The following is a 24,418-nucleotide window of genomic DNA, read 5'->3' on the forward strand; positions in this document are numbered from 1 at the left end:
CACATAGAAACTCGATTAACGAGTGTTCAGATGCTTCCGTACTCTTTCTAATGTTGTTGTGGGTCCTAATAAGGATCGTAGGAACACAATTTAATGTGTAATGAAAATAATTATTTGTAGGGTGTTTTCTGCTTAACCATGCTATGGGAGAGATAGGCATATTTATCCCTTTTTGGTAAAACACAACACATATCTACTAAGACCATGTAGAACTTAGGTTTAAAGGCCTAAGGAGATTTTATTAGATGCCCTGTCAGAACATGTAAACACACACCATCTTTATCACCTGCATGTTTTTTGGTTGGATAAAGCTGTGCTTTTGGCCAAAGAAGATTCAAGATGGCCACCATCCCAGAGCAAATGTAACACAGGAGAAGCTCTGAAAGCATGTATTTATGTTTATATATTCATTACAGAATAATACGCGGAGAGGCTTTAATACATGTAATCTTCTATTGTAAACAATGATTAAAACTCATCACAATTTTCCTTTAACATACTTGGTATGTTGTTTGTTACAGGGCTCATGTGACCACATATTTACAGTTATCAGTGCAGAGCAGAGGGTTTCACGTGTTGTAAATTTAGGATGGCAACCTTTAAACAAGGGGCTGGTGCACCTCCCATAATGCATGGTAACTAGGAGATATTTTACAGACTGTGAGTAATACGGTGCTTGGCATTTATTCCTACAAGTAAAAGGTGAAAGTTCTCTGGACACTTATCACAAGGTGATACCAGTTCTGTACGCTGGCAGAACAGATTTTTGTTCCATTGCCTTGTTCTCCATCACAATTATGTCCTTTCCAAATTACACCTCATAAACATACGTAAACAAGGATACTATGTTAGTCAGTTTGTTTTTTTCACCATTAATTTAATTGACTACAGTTTAGTCAATGAAATAGATCCCATCACCTAGAAACTGGTTTGCCACTCCTTGGTACAATCTGGTCGGAGTTTGTTTTTACATGCAGAGCCCTATCATGGCATTATAAATGCATGACAACACACAGAGCAGCTGCAAGACGAGAACACATTGTCCTCTGCGTAACAAGTGAAACAAACATGTTATGTGCTGCATTTAAGGAATTAAACAAATATTCAGAAAACAATAACTTTACCTGATACCAATTTTTTTTTTTTTTTGCAATATAGATAAGTAACTTATCATTCCGTAGAGTGTATGTAAAGAGGCATTATTGACACTTTAAAGGGATCATCAAAATCTTACCAAATTGAACACCTCAAAGGAATTGGTAAAATGTTTCTAAGAAACATGCTGGCCTTTGCCTCTCCTCTTGCTGCACAGAGAGTCAGAAGCTCCAGCTAGAGCAGGGGTAGGCCACCTTTTAGTAGCACTGTGCCAAAACAATATCTTGAAGACCCCTGGCGTGCCGGTCCTATTATTTTATATTGAGGTGTGTATGTTGCCGTATTCTACTTGTGTTACTTATGGGTGCTGCAGTTGCTTCATAACATGCATATATGAGCTGTTATGTTGTGTTATGTTTACGGTGTTGCATATGATCCTCTTTGAATGGGGGCTGTATATGGGGGCTGCTTGTGGAATTGTGTGGGTGATATGTCACATTGTGTATTTGGTGGTATGTGTATGTGTGAGGCTGATGGTGCGGTTGTGTGCGTGTATATGGATTGACAGTGGTGTCATGTTTGTGGGGACTGTGTGTTGGTATTATTTGTATGAGGGAGAGGCTGATTCTGCAGCTCTGTGTATATCTAGTAAGTTTGTTTCCTTGGCTCCAGTGGGGACCGGGCTGGCCAAGTATAGATCAAGGGCAGGAGCTGCGATAGCTGCTGCGGGATGCTCTACTCCAGTGCAGATTCACATTCACAAGTGCTTGGAAGGAAATGATCTGAGATTACTTCCTCTAAGTGTTGCAATGCATACATTGAGGACAGGCCCTCACCACCTGCAATCACCGCTCGGTTTGCACTAGCAGATATCTGATGTTTCACTGGGACTTCTGATAGGTCAGAGCAGTGGTCTACTAAGGGGGCGGCGGAGGGGGGTGGTCTGCCCCGAGTGCCACCAGATAGGGGGGTGCCATGACCCCGGTCTGAGGGCTAAAGGGGGATGTGTGAGCTGCGCCCCATGGCAGCTGTTGCTGCACAGCTCACATGTAGAGACCAGCAATTACCATGAACTGGACACACGGAATGAAGGAGTGGCGGAGCTACGACCATTTGGGGTGGAGCCAAACTGACAGCGGGGGTAGGGGCTTAACAGTCCTTTACCCACTGCTGTTACTGCTGCACATGGAGGTGCAGCAAGAAGAAATCCGTGCTCCTCCACCTAACAGGCTCCAGAGAAGGACTTTAGTGAATCCACTTCTCCAGCCCACACTGTCTGTAAGTAAGAGTGTATGTGTGTGTGTAACTGTCTACCTGTAACTACGTGTGTGTAACTGTCTGCCTGTAACTGTGTGTATGTGTCTGTAACTGTCTGCCTGCAACTGTGTGTGTGTAACTGTCTGCCTGTAAATGTGTGTGTAACGGTCTGCCTGTAACTGTGTGTATGTGTGTGTATGTGTGTGTGTGTAACTATATGTGTGTGTTACTGTCTGTCTGTAACTGTGTGTGTGTGTGTGTGTGTGTGTGTGTGTGTGTGTGTGTGTGTGTGTGTAAAACGATCTGCCTGTAACTGTGTGTGTGTGTAACTGTCTGCCTGTAACTGTGTGTGTGTAATGGTCTGCCTGTAAGTGTGTGTAACGTCTACCTGTAACAGTGTGTATGTGTGTGTAACTGTCTGCCTGTAACTGTGTGTGTGTAACTGTCTACCTGTAAATGTGTGTGTGTGTGTGTGTGTGTGTGTGTCTTTGTAACTGTCTACCTGTAAATGTGTGTGTGTGTGTGTGTGTGTTTGTAACTGTCTGACTGTAACATTGTGTATGTATGTGTGTGTTTGTGTAACTGCCTGCCTGTAACTGTGTGTATGTGTGTGTAACTGTCTGCCTGTAAATGTGTGTGTGTGTGTAACTGTCTGTCTGTAACTGTGTGTATGTGTGACTGCATGCCTGTACCTGTCTGACTGTGACTGTGTGTGACCGTCTGCCTGTGACTGTGTGATGCTGCCTGTAACTGAGTGTGTGTGTGTGACTGTCTGCCTGTGTGTGTGTGTGTAACTGTCTGCATGTAACTGTGTTCGTGACTGCCTGTAACTGACTGTGTGTGTGTGTAAATGTCTGCCTATAACTGTGTGTGACTGTCTGTCTGTCACTGTGTGCGTGTGACTGTCTGCCTGTGACTGTGTGATGCTGCATGTAACTGTTTGTGTGTGTGTGAGTGTAACTATGTGTATGACTGTCTGCCTGTGACTGTGTGCGTGACTGTGTGTTACTGCTTTGTAGCTGACTGTATGTGTGTTTAACTCTCTACCTGTAACTGTGTGTATGACTGCCTGTGACTATATGTGTGACTGTCTGCATGTGACAATCTGCGTGTAACTGTGTGTGACTTTCTGCCTGTAACTGTGTGTGAGGGGGTGCAGGGATTTTGTAGAAGGGGGCAGGGCTTTTAAAAAAAAAATGATTATTATTATTATTATTATTTTTTTTTTAAAGAACACATTTTCTACTGTTAAAGATAAGTGTAGAAGGATGAGGCCCCTCTTGATTTGGAGGAGTGTGTTGCGTGGTATTGGTGGGGATAGTGTTGTGCACCAAAGTTGGGCACTCTGGAGTTAACAAGTGGGTTTCTTGTAGACATATAATGTCCGCCCGATTCTGTTTGGCTTCCTCTAGTGCCATACGCCTTTTATGGGGGGTGTTCAGCCCCCTGCAGTTGTATGAGTATATTTTCATGTGATAAGTGGTGCTCGTTTGTGGTTCCACAAAGTCGCCTGCGCGACTACATTTTTGTGCCCGGAAGTAAGAGGTTAAGGAGAAGTGGGGAAGAGGGGGGGTAGAAAACAAAGTATATACAAATTGACCCAAACGTGGGTCTTGGCACTTTGGCATTGTGCCATGGGGGATGGACGCCTAGATAGCGTCTCTAGTAGTGTGGCCATTGGGCTCTCATAATTACAGTTTTTTATTTTTCCTCAGAGCTGTGATTCAGTAGTTACGTGGGTAGTGTGCGTGTTGCTGTTGTGCTGGCTGGTGTATATAGGTGATTTAGGGTATGCATGGGCAGCATATTAAAAGAACACATTTTTAAAATGTAGTAGGTTCTACTGCTAGAGGGGCCCTTTAATGTCCATATAGGTTCTAGAGTTGCTGTACTAACCAGCAGAGCTACTTTAGTTACGGTGCAATAAATGACATTGTTTTTACATATTTACTTAATTTTAACTTTTGTTTTTTGTGAAGTGTACTGTTTTTGCCAATTATATCCTCTTACCCCATCTTGTGCTGCAAAACATCCTGCATGAAAAAAATTAGATTTAAACAGAATAACAGCTTCTGACTTCTATCTCTGAATCCTAATAATAATGAATATGGCATTTCATGTGATCACATTACAGTTCTGTTTATTCTATTGGTGGTGTGCTTTATTTGTAACTGTTATTTCTAGGTCACCCTCTCTCTGGAAATAGCACCAGTGCTTTATTTAAAAATCATAACCTTTTGCCATGTGTTTGAACCTGTATTCTGGCAGGGGCAATACTTGAGCTATGTATCACCTACTCAATAATGGTATAGTGTTTGCAACACTATGAACTTCAAATGAAATATCCAGATTATTTATGAAAGGACCACTATAGTGCCAGGAAAACATACTCGTTTTCCTGGCACTATAGTGCCCTGAGGGTGCCCCCACCCTCAGGGACCCCCTCCAGCCGGGCTCTGGGATGAGGAAAGGGTTAAATCTTACCTTTATTCCAGCGCCGGGCGGGGAGCTCTCCTCCTCCTCTCCGCCTCCGATCCTCCCTTTTGGCTGAATGCGCATGTGCGGCAAGAGCTGCGCGCGCATTCAGCCGGTCTCATAGGAAAGCATTTACAATGCTTTCCTATGGACGCTTGCGTGCTCTCTCTGTGAGACAGCCACTAGAAGATTTGGAGGCTGGATTAACCCTATTATAAACATAGCAGTTGTTTATAAAAAGAAGGGTTAATCCTAGAGGGACCAGGCACCCAGACCACTTCATTAAGCTGAAGTGGTCTGGGTGCCTAGAGTGGTCCTTTAACTCAACGATTTCAAGAATCCTTCTCTTTCTCTAAGTCAAATATGATGAGATTATGTGATAAACATATACATTCTGAGTACATTCCTTGCTTTCATGAGTTTGGGTTGATCATTTGCATCACAGTCGACCAGCTAGTTGCCAACAATTGATGTATTGTAAGAGTTTTAGCAATTTCTTTTTCTACTGTTGTTAAAGAGAGAACCTCATAGGGGAAACATGAGTAATTCTCTCTCTCTATATATAATATATATATATATATATATATATATATATATATATATAAAAAATCGAAAATCCCCCGCACTCACGCTTAGTTCTGTGTCCAATTTGCCGGGTGCCTGGCATGTACTCCCATAGAAATATATTCGCCAAATGACTGCCGCTCACCGGTCTTGTAAAAGTCCAAAATTTATTAAGAAATAATTAAAAAAGAGACCAACGTTTCAGTCCCCGTTCGGGACTTTCCTCAGGGTGACAAAACAATAATACTGTACTGTACAGTATTATTGTTTTGTCACCCTGAGGAAAGTCCCGAACGGGGACTGAAACGTTGGTCTCTTTTTTAATTATTTCTTAATAAATTTTGGACTTTTACAAGACCGGTGAGCGGCAGTCATTTGGCGAATATATATATATATATATATATATATATATATATATTGTATTTTTTTTTTAAATCAGATTTTCCATTAATGTTTGCATCTAGGTGAAATTGTTGCCTGCACTGTAGATAGAGTCTGTGTTTTGTTGTCATCTGTAGGTGAATGATATAATATAGAAGCCACAAAGATATACTGGTAGCATTAATGAAATTGAATGAATTCCTCTGGCTTCCCCATACAATAGTTTGGACCACTGAAGTAGGAGACGTAAATAACTTGGGAACTGAGAAGGGGATCACCATTTTATGCTCACAAAGCTAAACTGAAAATTTCTTCAATTTAGCTATTTTTCTGCTCAGTCCTAAAATATTACCTTTTTAGTCAATTCCTGGTAGTTTACAGTTCAGTGAATTAACCTTTTAGTATTTGATAAAATAACAGATATGTTTCTATGGAGAAAATAATGGAATGATAAGATAAAGATAGGCAAAAGGTTCCTATGTTCAAATGTTTCATCCATGTCCTCTAATCATATCCTGTTTCAGAATGACACTTTCTCTAGGAATAAAGCAAAGTCCATAAACAATGATGATTAATTGACGTTGGTGTGCATTACTTTAACTGGTCTACACAGCTCCTCAACCCATCAAACACCCTTGTGATAATTGAAACACAGATTGTGAGCCAGGTCTAATTGCACAATTTCAGTGCCTGACCTTCGTGGTTAAAATACCAGGGCCATAATTAATTCTGAGCCTGCTAACATTGCCTTATGGATGGACGAATAGTTTATCAGAGAGAAAAATTCAATATTTCACTTGACTGCTGACCCGGACCAAAACTCCCACCACCCGTTGCCCAATAAATACACAACACCTTTTGTATGGGTAAGGGCAACGGCCACAGCTTTATTAACAAAATTCACATAAATCACCAGCGTCCACAACCTGTCAGCTGTTGGGGGATTACCAACAGACAGCTCTATCAAATGAATCCCACGAGTCCGATGCAGCCTGCCCCCGCCATCAGCTCTCAGCAGGCTGCGACTCCCCAAGCCGCTTGGGCACTTTCCTCCGAACCTCTTCGCTGGCCAGGACTACCGCGAGCTGTGACAAAACAAAGAAAACAACAGCACACAACCAAAACAACACCATCATAAACACTTTTTGGGTGGGCGGGCGGGAAGCTAGTAGCACTACACCTCTGCCCGGGGAACTGGTGAGTACCCTCCCATTTTTCCCCATTTTTATGCCCCCCATGTGCCACAATGTATCCCCTATAACCCAACCCCTTATCCCTGCCAGCAGTCATGTCCTCCCTTCCTTAAGATTTCCAGGGAGGTACTTGACTGCTGACCCGGACCAAAACTCCCACCACCCGTTGCCCAATAAATACACAACACCTTTTGTATGGGTAAGGGCAACGGCCACAGCTTTATTAACAAAATTCACATAAATCACCAGCGTCCACAACCTGTCAGCTGTTGGGGGATTACCAACAGACAGCTCTATCAAATGAATCCCACGAGTCCGATGCAGCCTGCCCCCGCCATCAGCTCTCAGCAGGCTGCGACTCCCCAAGCCGCTTGGGCACTTTCCTCCGAACCTCTTCGCTGGCCAGGACTACCGCCACCGCGGTTCCTCCCTACCTGCTCCCCTGGAAGGAACCGCGCCCCCCGCAGCCAGCGCCTCCTCAATACCCGCCTGCAGACCCGCATTCAGGATATCTAACCCTATGAGGGAGAGGTGAACCCCATCCTTTCGCATCAGGTTGGAATTGTCCCCTTCCAACTCCCTGTGCCTAATTACAAAACCGCCCAGCCGGCGGACAAACTTACCAATGGCCACGTTCAGCTTCCGCCTACTACGCTCAACACCCTTGGCATGAGGCAGCGAACACCAACACGGCCTGGACACTATGTCCGACCAAATAAGGGTCAAATCGGGGAACAGAGCCATACACCTAGCCAGATCGTGTCTAATCGCATGCAGGAGGTCCACTGACCTACTGCGCCCTAGGTCATTTCCCCCTGCATGAAGCACCAGAGTCACTGGCCCGGACACGTACCTCCGAAGGGATACGCATTCGGCATACAGCTGCTGCCACAACATACCCCTAATACCCCTCCACCTTACCCTGGCCATCTCATAGGAAACCCCCAAATTTCTCCCGTAGGGCCGCTCCTCAGCTCGCCGCGCTGCCCAATATACGTAGGAATGTCCCAGAATCCAAATGCAGCGGGGCCGAGGACCTACGGAGAAAATGCATTATAGTAAATGAGGTCTGACATAGGACCTATAGCGCCGTGAACCCCATCTACCCAAGCGCTGAATCGCTGCGTCTGAGAAACCCCACAAACTAGCCTGGGTGGCCGCCCCTATACGGAAAGAGTGAGCAGAGTAATGACGAGGATCCACCCCGCATGCCACCAAGGCAGCACGGAACCTGGCTGAGAATTGATAACGAGTGAGGGGGGACCCATCCCTATGCATCAAAAAGGAGAGACACCCCATCGGCCTAATCTGCAAATAGGCTGAGCAAAGACGGACTGGACAGAACCTGCCGCCCGTAGCCCCGATCCGTACCCACGAACCCCTACCTACCTGGTCCGTCTTGGAACGACTTATGAAAACGTCTACGGAGTCCTCGGACCACCGGATATCCGACAACAGCAGAGGCCCAACCGACCTACGGTTGCGAGCAACCAACTCACCCACTCTAAGTGCTCCAAAAAAACAAAAAGAAAACGCAACCCGAAATAAAGCGGCTTCGTAATCTGAGAAACAAACGGCCTCCAGAGCCCCATGAATCCGTCCCAGCAAGTCAGCAGACACCGGGCGGCGGCGGTCTGGGACCCTCCGAAGTCTCCAACCCCGGATAACTCGCTGAATTCCGAACCACCGAGAAACATCTTGCCAACCCATAAACCTGCACAGAAAGGACAGGGCGGTTAATGCCTTCTCGGCCGCCGAGCAAGACTTACCCTGCGCCAACATAGACTCCAACATTATTAAAGTCGCCTCCAATCGCCCGGACTCCGACCCCAACACCAGGCTCTGCGAAAATGAGGAGAGCCATGTCCGCCAGACGGCTTGATATGCCTTCCAGGAAGAGTCAGCTAAGGAGTCCGACACCAAGCCTCTCAATCCTCCAAATCGATCTCCCATAAGGAAACCGGGCATCGGATACCCACTGCCTCCGCGGCTGGAGCCGACTCCCGAAAACGGTCCCACTGAAACCGAGAAAGAGAGTCAGCTACCACGTTATGAACACCCGGAACATGACAAGCTTTTATCCAAACATTAAACTTTAATGAAAGAAGTACCAACCGTCGCAGGAGCGCCAGAACAGGAGGGGAACTGGCGGTTGAACGATTAATCACATGGACAACACTCATGTTGTCCGTGTGAAAAACCACTGTCCGGTTGCCTAGATCCTCCCCCCAGAGCTCCAAAGATACCACGATGGGAAACAGCTCTAAAAACGTCAGGTTGCGCATAACATCCAAGCCCAGCCAGTGCGCCGGCCATGCCTCTGCGCACCACTGACCCTGAAAGTATGCCCCAAACCCCACGGAACTGGACGCATCCGTGAAAAGGTTCAACTCTGCGTTAGACGCCGCCTCCAGCAACCAACAGGAGCGTCCATTGTATCGCTCCAAAAAGGAGCTCCACACCTGGAGGTCCGCGCGCAGCCGCCTCGTGACTCGGATAAAATGAAAAGGCTCCCGAACCCCTACCGTGGACAGAGAAAGGCGCCTGCAGAACGCACGTCCCATGGGAAGAACTCGGCACGCGAAAGCCAAGTGCCCCAGGAGCACCTGCATTTGTCGCAACTGAACCTTCCTCGCCCCACGAACCAGGTCAATCAGCCTCAAGAGGACCGACAACTTTTCATCTGGCAGCCGGAAAACCATACCGACAGAGTCGATCTCAATCCCCAAAAACGACAGGACCTGAACCGGACCCACCGTCTTAGCCTCCGCGACGGGGACCCCGAAGCATCCCATGACTGCCCTAAATGTGTTTAACAGCCGCTCACACTCACCCGAACCCGGAGGGCCAACGAAAAGAAAATCATCCAAGTAATGAGTAACCGATTCCAGACCCGCCTCCTGCCTCGTTACCCAATCCAGAAAACAGGAAAACATTTCAAAATAAAAACAAGAAATAGAACAACCCATGGGTAAACACATGTCGTAGTAAAAAACCCCTTGAAAAAAACATCCTAATAGGTGAAAACAGGAGGGATGAACCGGCAAAAGACGGAAAGCTGACGCTATGTCAGACTTCGCCAACAAAGCACCGGGACCGGCCCGGCGAACCAACTGCAAAGCCCTATCAAACGAGGCATATCGCACTCGACAAATGTCCTTGCCAATGGCATCATTTACCGATTGACCGGACGGATAGGACAGGTGTTGGATCAACCGAAAGGAACCTGGGTCCTTTTTGGGAACCAAGCCCAGAGGGGAAACACGTAAGTTAGGAAAGGGAGGCGCAAGAAATGGGCCAGCCATGCGACCCGCCTGCACCTCAACCTGCAATTTTTCCTGTAAAATATCTTCCTTGCCCTTAACCGAGCGGAGATTGTCCGCAAACAGAGGCGAGGAAGAGGGAACAAAGGGGATCCAGAAACCTACCTGAAACCCGTCAAACAATGTCTGCGCATCGCGACCCCTATGATACCGGGCGAGCCACGGGCGCATCCTTCGGGCGTCCACCGGCGTCCTCTCCCCTAGATATGTCGTCTCGAGATGGACCCTTTCCAGACCCTGGCTTCCCCTTCCTGAAGCAGCGCACAGCTGGGTGAGCTCCCCCGCAGTGTGCACATTCATGGCGGAACCTACAGGAGCTGAACCAGCGGCAGTGGCTCTCGTTAAAGAGCCAACATACGCCTTTTCTTTGCCCCGCAGAGGAGCCGGAGGTCCCTCCGGCAGGCCCGGGAAAGGGGGATGGTCTACTGGGAGTCATAATTAACAGCCAGAGACTGCCATCCTGAACGCCGAAATCCATCCCCGGGCACACCGCCAATTTTTGTCGGAATTGCTGGTCATACCGATACCAGCATTGACCGCCATAGATTTTATACGCTCCCCAAATTAGGTCCAAACACCCAAACAGGGCAGGAGCCTTATCTGGGAAACGGCGCACCAGGATACTGGCAAATATGTTAAACCCTTGCAACCAATTGCCAAAGGTTCTGGGTATCTGCTTACCTTTTTCCGCCTCTGGAACCTCTCCACGGCGCGGTCTGTCCACGGAATCCTTGTCAGGAGAGACCAAGGACAGCAGATCCACATACTCACCTCTACATATTTTGTCTTGCGTGTCCATAGGGACATGCAAACCTAACGGTGCAAGATCACATCCCACCGAACCCGCACGAAAAGCCCCAGAAGGCTGACCCCTAGGGGTTTGTGAACCTCCCTGCACCTGAACCTCAGCCTGCCCTGGGAATCCCTGTACCCCAGTAAGGTGTGAAGGAAAACTGGCCACTAGGGTCCTAAGCAGGCGCAAACACTCACTAGACTGATCTTGGGCCCCAGTCCCTGGCACGCTAGCGCAATGCAACCACTCACCGGACCGCTGGGGAACTGCTGGCACCGAAACCTCCTCTGCTTCCGAATCAGAATCAGACCAAGACCTCCTGGGGACATCTGCAGCAGGACCTGAGCTGTGCTCCAGGTGAAATTCGCCGAAACCGGCTGCCTCAGGGTGATGGGGGTTGCTTCCGGCTGTCTGTGCGGTCCTGATGTCTCCTCTCCTCCCTGCCGACCGTCCTCTGCGTCCGGCGCCCTGTGAACTCCGTGTTCCGGACAGGGCGCCGACGTTACGTGTAATTTCCGGGTCCCGTGCGCCGCCGGGGCGCGTCACTTCCGGTTGCGCCTGGTGATGACGTCCGGCGCCTTGACGCACGCCGACGCGTGCACTCACTTCCGGTGACCTCTCTCTTCCCGCCGTTGGGACCGGAAGAGACGGCGGGCTACGAGATCTTCCCGCCACGCCGCCATCTTGTCCACCAACGATGATGGCCTCCACCGATCTCCGACCAGCTCTCACCGGGGAAGACCTCGCGGTGCCGATCCGCTCACCCCGCTGACGACCTCTTCTTGTGGATACCGGACTGGGGGACAGGCGCGTAGGAGGCTTTGAACGCCTGGCTCTCCTACCGCCATCAGCCTGGAGCGAAGTCCCTGAAGCAGCAGCAGGAGCCGGGCGGTTATCCACCCCGGCTAACACCTCCTGCAACGCACCGGAGCCATGGGATTCAAGGTACGCCTGTAATAAGGCTACCACATCGTCCTTGGAAACAGCTGCAGCCATTCTCCCGATGCCAGATGAGGGAAAGATAAGTAAACAGAAGCAGAGGATAAGTATTCCAAACTCCTGTAAAATGTTTTTTTTTTTTTTTTGGTAAAATTCGTGTAATAATTTTTTTATTTTTTTTTTGTAAACAGTTCCAGGGGAAGCTAGTAGCACTACACCTCTGCCCGGGGAACTGGTGAGTACCCTCCCATTTTTCCCCATTTTTATGCCCCCCATGTGCCACAATGTATCCCCTATAACCCAACCCCTTATCCCTGCCAGCAGTCATGTCCTCCCTTCCTTAAGATTTCCAGGGAGGTACTGTTTTGCAAGTTCTTCTACTCACTTCCTGTCTTGTTCCAAAGGTGACACCATCATGTAAGGCCTGTCCTCGCCAAAGCAATAATCACAATAAAAATAATCTCTGTTTATTTGCATGTTAAACGGGTAAATCTGAGTTAGCTGTGGTAACATGATGTCTTAAACTTTTTGTTTAGAAAGCAGTTTTAAACTTATATTGCCAGGGTGCTGACCCAATATACATAACCCAAAAAGCGGTAGCACTCACAGGAGACTGGATTTGATAAAGATAAATGACCACATAGGGTCATATGTTAATCTTTGAATTTCTGTGTCATGTACTGATTCAACACATTAAACCATAGTGTGAGCTACCATTTATTGGGATACACATATATTTTTTCTGGAATTATTTTCATGCCATTTTGTACAGGTAGGCTCATTAAATATACACACAATAGTATCAGCTACACCCTCACCAATCTGAGTGTGATGTAAAAAATCAATTTATCTTATTTATACAGCTTCCTCTAAGGATATCCCAGAATGTATCCTTATAGCACTAAATATAACACAACAAAATATATATGGAGGATACAGCTGCAGATCTACATAAAATACAATAGTGCAATACAGTTTAAAGTGTAATATATGCACCAGCAGCGTTACACTCACAGGATGAAGACTGTTGTATCGCCTTAGGGTAGAAATATTGGGGGGCTAATCCAGGACCCCTGCTCTCTAATGACGGCCGTCACGACAACATCAAAGACAGGACTCCAGGTGTAATCCAAAGAATTACGGTACTTTATTCCCTATCACAAATATGAACAAAGTTATAGAATAAAATAAATGTTTGTACATGTTTTTATTTTATTTTATTTTATACCTTTGTTCATGTTTGTGAAAGGAATAAAGCAATTCTTTGGATTGCATTTTTAATCTTGCCTTCAATGTTGCGGTGACTGCCGTCAATAAAGAGAAGGAGGCTCAATAAAGTCCTGCATTTTCCTTTTTAAATAGTAAAATTATCAGGGCACGCAAATGTCAGGCTAATGACGGTTCGAATTGACAGAAAAAAGGGCACAAAAATAGGTCAATCAGTGTGCTGCAAAAAATATACTGATTTTGGTCTGGTCTCCACTTCAGATAATGCTAAACTGAAAGTCGCTACCTATCTGGCACCATGACCACTGTTGCACATTATAGTGGTTATGGGGCTTAGAATACCCTTTTAAAGTAACACTCCAATCACCATAACCACTGCAACCTTTTCATTGTAAGTAATCAAACCATTTTAGAAGGAGGATAAGAAAAATATCCTAATCAATATAAATGTAAAATAAAAATCCCCTTAGATATTTAGAGGAATATCTGTTTATTAGAGTTTTCAGTAGGTATAGGTAGATGATAACATTAGGGTCACGCAGGTCCCAACAGTTGGAATTCATCAAGACACACAGGTCCCTCAAACTTAGCAAGACATTGAACATTTCAATGACAGTGCCACAGTTTGTAATAGAGTGAGAATATGCAATGAAATGTCTTGCAGAGACCAACAAATCAGTGTCTCACTAACAATATTAGGAGAACAGCAAGATTGGGTAAAACCCTACTAGGAAAAGATGTTGCTATTAGTGGATCTGGGATTATAATGTCAGTATGGGGTAAATGGGGCTGTAGGGTGGGAGCAAGGCATAAGAAAAGGGGGAGAAGAAGATAGAGAATAAAAAATGGGGGAAGGGGCAAAATGAGGAGGAAAGGTTGAGAAAAAGTTTCATAGAAACATAGAATGTGACGGCAGATAAGAACCATTCGGCCCATCTAGTCTGCCCAATTTTCTAAATACTCTCATTAGGTCCTTTGCCTTATTTTATAGCTAGGTTAGCCTTATGCCTATCCCACGCATGCTTAAACTCCTTCACTAGCCTCTCAGTAAAGTAATACTTCCTGATATTGTTTTTAAACATTTGCCCCTCTAATTTAACCCCTTAAGGACACAGCTTCAAAAGCTTGTCTTACCCTTAGGGACACAAGCATTTTTTGCCGTTTGTGTTCAACTGTAATTTGCATTGCTCTCATTTATTGCACCAACACATATTATATACTGTTTTTAGAGGACAAAAAGGGCTTTAATTCGATGTCACATATACATATAAAGATTCTCATTAATTATAAAAAAAAATGCCAAAAAATGTGGAAACCCCCCCACAGTTTATGCAATAGTAACGTGTGCATACTGTAGGTATGTGTATCTGTGTGTGGCAGTGTGTATCTCTATGTTTGTGTATGTGTGTGTGTGTGTGCCAGTGTGCATGTGTAGGTATGTGTATCTATGTGTCAGTGTGTATCTGTGTGTGATTGCTGCGGAATATGTTGGCACTAGGGAAGGCCCAAAATAATTTCTTGCACCGGGGCCCTATCTGCAATAGTTCCGCCACTGCTAACAAATATGTAATTGTGAGGTGGAAAAATGAAATTAAATGTAGAATTCAACATTCTGCATTCTGCAACTAGGTCCCTGTCCATCTTAGCTCCCTGTCAATCATTGCCATAATGTCTGTCCTTTGCATGGAGAAGAGGGGAAATGAAAGAATATTTCTACTTTTCCTCTTCATTTGCAATGTTTGCCACGGCTGTCTCTTGCATAAACTGGATTATAATGTAATTTGCTAAAACTTTAATGTAAAGTACAAAAAAAAAAAAAGTGTAACACAATGTGTAAGTGATCTTCAATGTTTTATTCAATAGTATACATTTCAGGTAAGTGACAGACCCCCCAATGAAATCAGCACTGTCTCCCCTCCACCCCCCTCCACCCCCCATTCTCCTTCTCTTTATTAAATACTCATGGTGACTGTGTTGACATTTATATTTCCTATATTTCCTTCGGCTGACACTTCTAGACACTGGACGGAGGTATGACTGTCTAGAAGTGTCAAACTCCTAGCCATCACCAGTGATGGCTGCAAATATATTAGCTGCATCTATAAATGGTCCCACGGGCTCACAGGATCCCCCATAGGACTCGATGCTGTACTCTTGCTTATGCACGAGAGCACAGCAGTGACGTCGGCCAGGGCCGGATTAAGAGCCCAGTGGGCCTGGTGCTGACAATTATGATGGGGCCTAATTACAGAATCTTATCGACGAAAAATACTAAAACAGTCATACCTCCCAAGCATCATGTATCTGATGGTGTTGGAGGGAAACTAAAAGGATGCAGCGATAAGAAAACACATACTCTATGCTAATCTCTTTATCTAATTTATGCTTTCATCTTTCAAGTAAATCCATACCAACAGCAGTGTCCAGTAAAGCAGGAAGCCAATGGTCGGGGTAAAAGAATAGGCCACTGATGCTAATCACATGACCAGAACTGCCAGAAGGGGCGAACATGCCCAAAAAGGTGTATGTCTGTCCATAGAATTGGAAGGCCAGCCTGGCATCAGTGTCCCTATGAATCACAGTGTCAGTGTCCCCATGTCGCCCAGTCCCCTAGTCTCCCAGTGTCTGTGTCCCCATTTCTCCCAGTGTCCCCATGTCTCAGTGTGTCCCGTGTCACTAGGATACATGGGGACACAGAGACACGGGGACACTGAGACACTTGGAGACATGGGGGCATTGAGACACATGGGGCACTTGTGGATACATACATGGGGATACAGACATTTGGGGACACTGGGAGAAATGGGGTCACAGACACTAGGGACACAGATATGGGGACACAGACACTGGGAGACATGGGGACACAGACACTAGGGACACTGGCTGGGAGACATGGGGACACAGACACTGGGTGGGAGACATGTGGACACTGGGAGACAGACACTGACTGGGAGACATGTGGACACTGGGAGACATGGGGACACAGACATATGGGGACAATGGGAGCCATGGAGACACTAGGAGCTATCGGGACACTGACTGGGAGGCATGGGGATACTGGTAGCCATGGGGACACTGAAACACTAGGGACACTGGCTGGGAGGCATGGGGACACTGGGAGACATGTGTCTACCTATGTCTCACAGCATCCCCATGTGTCTGTATCTGCATGTCTCACAGTGTCCCCTAGTGTCTGTGTGTCTCACGTCTTCCTGATGCCTTTCTCCTCATCCCTCACTTCCCTGAGCTGTAGTCTGTCTCTGCAGGCTGGGAGCAGATGTCTGAACTCTCTGTACTGTGTAGCTGCTCCCCTGCGTATCATTGAGTAGAGAGAGGCAGGGAGGGATATGCTGTAACTTCCTATCCCTGCCTCTCTCGATACACAGTGACCCCTACTGGCCAGTGCTGGTATTGCAGAGTAATCTCTGTTTATACTGAAACATAGAAACATAGAATGTGACGGCAGATAAGAACCATTCGGCCCATCTAGTCTGCCCAGTTTTCTAAATACTTTCATTAGTCCCTGGCCTTATCTTATAGTTAGGATAGCCTTATGCCTATCCCACGCATGCTTAACCCCTTAAGGACACATGACATGTGTGACATGTCATGATTCCCTTTTATTCCAGAAGTTTGGTCCTTAAGGGGTTAAACTCCTTTACTGTGTTAACCTCTACCACTTCAGCTGGAAGGCTATTCCATGCATCCACTACCCTCTCAGTAAAGTAATACTTCCTGATATTATTTTAAACCTTTGTCCCTCTAATTTAAGACTATGTCCTCTTGTTGTGGTAGTTTTTCTTCTTTTAAATATAAAAGAGAAAAATATTTGCATTTGTATTGCTGGTAATACTGCAATACCAGCACGGCCAGGCAGCCTCAAATACAGGCTGTGCCTTAAAATACCAGTCAGAAGGAAACCCTAAGAGCAGTGTGTAAAAAAAAAAAAGTAAAAACATTTTTTTTTTTTCAATGGGCCTGTTCCATGGGCCTAGGCCTGGAGCTGCAGCTCCATCAGCCCCTATGTTAATCCGGCCCTGACGTCGGCTTTTGGTGCTTCAGAAGAGGACCAGCTGGAAGAACATGGCTGCACCCTTGAGTGACAGGTTCGGGTAAGTAAATCTCACCTCTTCCTGCCCCACGACGCCAGACCATCTGCAGCGATGTCACAGTCGGGGTCTTAAATTATGCAAAGTCCCCAGACGGTGACATTGCCGCTTTAAGTCATATAATTGAGATCTTGGCCACATAGAACATATATTTTATTAGTAGCTTTATACCATTTTCTTTTCGTTTTTTTTATCAACTAGCCAGCTGAGGTTGTTTAACCACACCAACCTTGTGTCTTGTACAGTTTGCATTATATTGTTGTATATTTGTAGTTATGCTTCATTGTCTATAAACCAGTAAATCTGACATAAATATTAGGGAAATGCATGGATAAAAATGCTTGGATATAACTGTTTGATATCTACATTTAGAACTGGTTTAAGATCATTAACAGCTCTACTTGTTTTTAGTTTATGAATAACTGACTAGAAGGAAGCTCTAGAAATTGAGCTTAAGCGAATCCATTTTCTATGTCCTAACCATATCTTTAATTTATCTGGATGACATATAATTATATAAAGTATATTTCTTATTAATGTTATCAATGTATAAGATCTTAACATATGTTTTTTGTCTAGACCCCTTTAATTGAATTCACTGACCCTGTATGGACTGAGTTTAGCGCATTTGCACATGACAAATAGACTGTCTGCACATCTTTAGGATATGTGCTTATTTGGTGGGGGTGATTACGAGCGCTGAGAAGCGGATTGCCGAACAGAGTGCTATGTGGGGAAGGTCTCTTTACACAGCGAAGGAAGTTGGATAACGCTGTGTTCCAGCTGGACCTTAGATCACGCTGAGTTTCAACAGTGCGTCCCATAGAAACGCTGGAGGAAATTATGTCAAAGACAAAAGACGAAAGTGACTTACGAAAATACATCAACTGGACAATTGGACACAGGTGTTTGCAATAGAATAGGATACATAAAGACCATCATTATAATTTATCAGCACTGGAAGAACGCTTTCTAGGCCGAAACGTTTTGGCTGCTAATTAATTGTTTATTGGATATCTAATTTAAAATACTGGGTAACTGTTTCTGGTGGTAAGTGGAACCTTGTTTTTTTTTAAAACTGTTTACACTTCGAAGACACCACCATTCTAGTACCCAGAGTGCTTTATGTATTTTACATATTTTAATTTGTATCTTGAATAAATATATATTTGTTTGCCAAACATCTGATGTCCCACCTTCTACTACTGTCAAGTAGATCATGTAGCCAGCATTGGCACCCTTGTATTTGATATAGAGCCTGGTACGGCTCTGAAACATGTGAGTGGTAGTCCTATATTAGCACTTAAAGGACCACTATAGTGCCAGGAAAACAATCTTGTTTTCCTGGCACTATAGGGTCTTTAGGACCCCCCACCCTCAGGGTCCCACTCCCGCCAGGCTGAAGGGGGAGGAAGGGGGTAATCACTTACCTTTCTCCAGTGCCGGGCTCCTACGGCGCTGGGGAAGTCTCCTCCCTCCTCTGACGTCAGTGTTGAATGCGCATTCAATCAGTCCATAGGAAAGCATTTCTCAATGCTTTCCTATGGACGTCAGTGTCCAGACGAAGCGCCTATAGCGGCTGTCAATGAGACAGCCACTAGAGGCTGGATTAACCCTAATGTAAACATAGCAGTTTCTTTGAAACTGTTATGTTTACAGCAGGCAGGGTTAACCCTGGCACCCAGACCACTTCATTAAGCTATTGGTCCTTTAAGCACTTTCTGTTTTTAACAATTCACACTATGTTGTTTCTTTTTATTTTGTTTTAGGTATTTTTTATTATCTTGGTACCTACAATTCGTATATATGGTTGTATAATTTACATTTTATATACGTTTTATCACTGAGATTTGTGTATATACTGATATTTCTTTGTATTTCCTTTCTATGTTTAAAGTGTTGGGGAAGCACTTTGATATCAGTTACATTATTTATAATTTTTGGTCACTATCTGTTTTATTTTTGTGAAGCACCTAGCACATTTCTCTGTTTTTGCTAGGTATGAGATATGGTATTATTACAACTCACAAAATACTGGAAACACATCTGTAAGTTCTTCTTGGTTAGATTAGAATAGAACTGTTTCAAAGAAAACAAGTGGAACTCCTGCACTCAGGAAATTTTTGTAACTAAATGCATATTAAACGTACATTTTAACTGCTGCGCCGTGTTTTCAGGCCAAACCATCTTTCCATGATCCCTCTGCATGTATGCTGTTCCCATGATGCTATGTAAACTGGTTTGTATGACATTTTTGGACATTTGTAATTGTCTTGGATACTAGGCTGTGTTGTTGCATTGAATGCCAGACTGTATCATAGCTATGGGCCATTAAATCCATTCAAAGTGATGGCTTCTATAAAAAGGCCAGATTACTTGGATTTAAGACCTTATGCAGTGGATGGACTTGATGCTGTGTTAGTGGTAAACAAGGACCTGCCATCTGCATTATACTGATAAATATCCTTTAAATGGCTCCACAGAGCTTACTTTACACTACTTCTACACTATAAAATGGGGAGAATAATGTGGCCGATGGGAGATGGATTTTTGTTTATAGAGCTACCTGACAACATTGTAGACAGGTGCAATTAATTTTGTTCCGAACGCAAATTCAGCCAAATTTCGTAAATTCATACATTTGGATGCTTTCGAATGTCCGAAGTGCCGAATTTCGGAATGCCGAGCCGAATCGAATTTCCAAAGTGTCGAATATCGAAAGTGCCAAAGTGCTTCGGATTTCTGAAAAGTGGCAAAACAGTTGGGATTAGGGGTTGGGGTAGGGTTAGTGGTTGGAGTAGGGTTAGAGTAGGGGTAGGGTAACCCTAACCCTATTTCTAACCCTACTCCTAACCCTAACCCTGATCCCAACCCAACCCTACCCCTAACCCTACCATAACCCTATCCCTACTCATAACCCTACCCCCAAATCTACACTTACCCGACGTGCTGAACCGAACTGAAGTGCCGAATTTTGGAATTCTGAACCGAACCGAATATTTTTCCCATGCACATCCCTACAACATTGTCTGTATGATACACAGTACAGGGATTTAAGCCCCGCTTTAATATTTTTGGATAAGCTTTTCAAATAATTTAATATTTTTGGATAAGCTTTTCAAATAATTTTATATTTCTGGATACATTTTATAAAATATTTTTTAGAAATATTTTTTAAAAATTCATAAATATATATATTTTCCACAATATTAAATCATTTAAAAAAGATTATCCAAAAATATTAAATCAGTTGAAGAGCTTATCCAAAAATATTAAATCGAGGCCTTTGTAAGAAAGTCTTACAGCTCAAATTCACTCCACCATCCAATTAAGCCATTTTTACAAATCTGACGGAGGAAGAACTGGGTAGGTTCAAGAAAGAGAAGCATTCTTACTGCACACTTAGCCAAATAGTTGCATCAACCTTTTCTATGATGTCTATATTTCCTAGCATCTAAGCTGGCCTGGACTGGCCATTGCAGAAACCAGGCCAATATTCAGTGGGCTGCAGTGGCCATGAGCCAAGGCTAACCAGGGAGATGAAAGGATGTCCCCAGTGCGGGCCAAACAAGGAATTCGGTCCCTTCATGGGCCGGTGGAGAGTTCAAAGATCTCCCTTACTGACCCACATACAAAGAGAAAGGCGCAGGGCATATTTAATCTCACCCTGTGGCGGGGGGCCATGTGCTTTGTTCCTGCGAGCTCCTGTCACGGGTTACCATGGCAATGCTTTCAGTAATGCCAGAGCTCTTTGGAAACAATATGCTGCGCACCTACCAGCAGGAGAGTTCACATAGCCTACTGGACTACCAGGATGTTTCCCTTCCTTTGGCCAAAGATAGAGGGGAATAAATGTGTCTTTTTATTATTTAATCTGAAATAATCAGTAATATACCCCTCACATTTTTGTAAATATGTTATTGTATCTTTTCATGTGACAACACTGAAGAAATTACACTCTGCTACAATGTAAAGTAGTAAGTGTACAGCCTGTAAAACAGTCTAAATTTGCTGTCCCCTCAAAATAACTCAACACACAGCCATTCATGTCTAAACTGTTGGCAACAAAAGTGAGTAAACCTCTAAGTGGAAATGTCTAAATTGGGCCCAATTTGCCATTTTACCACCCCGATGTCATGTGACTCATTAGTATTACAAGGTCTCAGGTGTGAATGGGGAGCAGGTGTGTTAAATTTGGTGTTATCGCTCTTTCACTCTCTCATACTGGTCACTGGCAGTTCAACCTGGCACCTCATGGCAAAGAACTCTCTGAGGATCTGAAAAAAAGAATTGTTTCTCAACATAAAGATGGCCTGGGCTATAAGAAGATTGCCAAAACTCTGAAACTGAGCTACAGCACGGTGGGCAAGACCATACAGTGGTTTCACAGGACAGGTTCCTCTTAGAACAGGCCTCGCCATGGTCGACCAAAGAAGTTGAGTGGACATGCTCAGCGTCATATCCAGATGTTCTCTTTGGGAAATAGAGTGCTGCCAGCATTGCTGCAGAGGTTGAAGGGGTGGGGGGTCAGCCTGTCAGTGTTCAGACCATACGCCTCACACTGCATGGCTCTCGTCCCAGAAGGAAGCCTCTTCTAAAGATGATGCACAAGAAAGCCCGCAAACCGTTTGTGGAAGACAATCAGACTAAGGACATGGATTACTGGAACCTTATCCTGTGGTGCGATGAGATCAAGATAAACATATTTGGTTCAGATGGTGTGAAGTGTGTGTGGTAGCAACCAGGTGAGGAGTACAAAGACAAGTGTGTCTTGCCTACAGTCAAGCATGGTGGTTGGAGTGTCATGGTCTGGGCCTGAGTGCTGCCAGCACTGGGGAGCTACAGATCATTGAGGGAACCATGAATGCCAACATGTACTGTGACATACTGAAGCAGAGCATGATCCCCTCCCTTCGGAGACTGGGCCACAGGGCAGTATTCCAACATGATAACGACCCCAAACACACCTCCAAGACAACCGGTGCCTTGCTAAAGAAGCTGAAGGTGAAGGTGATGGACTGGCCAAGCATGTCTCCAGACCTACATCCTATTGAGCATATGTGGGGCATCCTCAAATGGAAGGCGGGGGAGCGCAAGGTCTCTAACATCAACCAGCTCTGTGACATTGTCGTAGAGGAGTGGAAGAGGACTCCACTGGCAACCTGTGAACCTCTGGTGAACTCCATGCCCATGAGGGTTAAGGCAGTGCTGGGAAATAATGGAGGCCACACAAAATATTGACACTTTGGGCCAATTTGGACATTTCCACTTAGGGGTGTACTCACTTTTGTTGCCAACGGTTTAGACATTAATGGGTGTGTTGACAGCAGATTTACACTGTTATACATGCTGTACACTTACTACTTTACGTTGTAGCAGAGTGTCATTTCTTCAGTGTTGTCACATGAAAAGATATAATAAAATATTTACAAAAATGTGAGGGGTGTACTATATTTCTCCCCAGAAAAACCCGGAAGCCCCAATTCCCCTACACAACACAATCTCTACACACACTAAAGCCATCTGTACACAAAACAGCCCCTATTCAAACACACTGTAGCCCTTGTACACTCACTTACTACATCTTCTATTTAAAAAGCATGCATGCTATAGCCCATAAATACTGTATGCACATTGTGGCGAAACCAGCCTCGCCACTGGGCATTGGAGAAGACTGATTGCCAGCCTCCTGCCCTTTGACTATGGCCCATGTTAAAATGCTTGATATTCCCCTGCAAAGACCCGAAAGCCGGGTGATTCTGTACTTTCCCTATGTGAGCAGTGTTACCCCAGATAGCTATGCCATGGAGCCCATTCGTATAACGAAAGACTATGTGAAAGACTTTGGCTCCATGGCAATTGAACTGTATGTATGTGATCTGAGCGCCATTCAGTCATAATGTGCACTCAGATCTAAGCTATCTGGGGATATGTTGAATGTATGTGTTTTATGCAATAGCTGTCCAGTTATATATTTGTATGTATTTTATTGTATTTTGCTACCATGTGGCTAATGGAGTTTTGCCTCTGTCCTTGGAGATAATTGGATTACTTCTCAATTATCTCCAGTATAGAAGACTCTGTGGAACTGGTTTTAGGCAGAAAAGCCATACTTCATTTGGTCAAATAGGACTTTCCCTTAACTTTTTAATTACATTTTATAATTAAAGTGTGCTGAGTTCGAATATGTGATTTTTATGTTTGTGGCATGTATATTTTGGAAGTTATTAATATTTGGTTAAAACTGTATTTCTCTGCCTGTGCTAATTATACAGGGAGTGCAGAATTATTAGGTAAGTTGTATTTTTGAGGATTAATTTTATTATTGAACAACAACCATGTTCTCAATGAACCCAAAAAACTCATTAATATCAAAGCTGAATATTTTTGGATGTAGTTTTTAGTTTGTTTTTAGTTTTAGCTATTTTAGGGGGATATCTGTGTGTGCAGGTGACTATTACTGTGCATAATTATTAGGCAACTTAACAAAAAAACAAATATATACCCATTTCAATTATTTATTTTTACCAGTGAAACCAATATAACATCTCAACATTCACAAATATACATTTCTGACATTCAAAAACAAAACAAAAACAAATCAGTGACCAATATAGCCACCTTTCTTTGCAAGGACACTCAAAAGCCTGCCATCCATGGATTCTGTCAGTGTTTTGATCTGTTCACCATCAACATTGCGTGCAGAAGCAACCACAGCCTCCCAAACACTGTTCAGAGAGGTGTACTGTTTTCCCTCCTTGTAAATCTCACATTTGATGATGGACCACAGGTTCTCAATGGGGTTCAGATCAGGTGAACAAGGAGGCCATGTCATTAGATTTTCTTCTTTTATACCCTTTCTTGCCAGCCACGCTGTGGAGTACTTGGACGCGTGTGATGGAGCATTGTCCTGCATGAAAATCATGTTTTTCTTGAAGGATGCAGACTTCTTCCTGTACCACTGCTTGAAGAAGGTGTCTTCCAGAAACTGGCAGTAGGACTGGGAGTTGAGCTTGACTCCATCCTCAACCCGAAAAGGCCCCACAAGCTCATCTTTGATGA

The sequence above is a fragment of the Pelobates fuscus genome, chromosome 2 (assembly GCF_036172605.1).
Source record: "Pelobates fuscus isolate aPelFus1 chromosome 2, aPelFus1.pri, whole genome shotgun sequence".
Taxonomy (NCBI): Eukaryota; Metazoa; Chordata; class Amphibia; order Anura; family Pelobatidae; genus Pelobates; species Pelobates fuscus.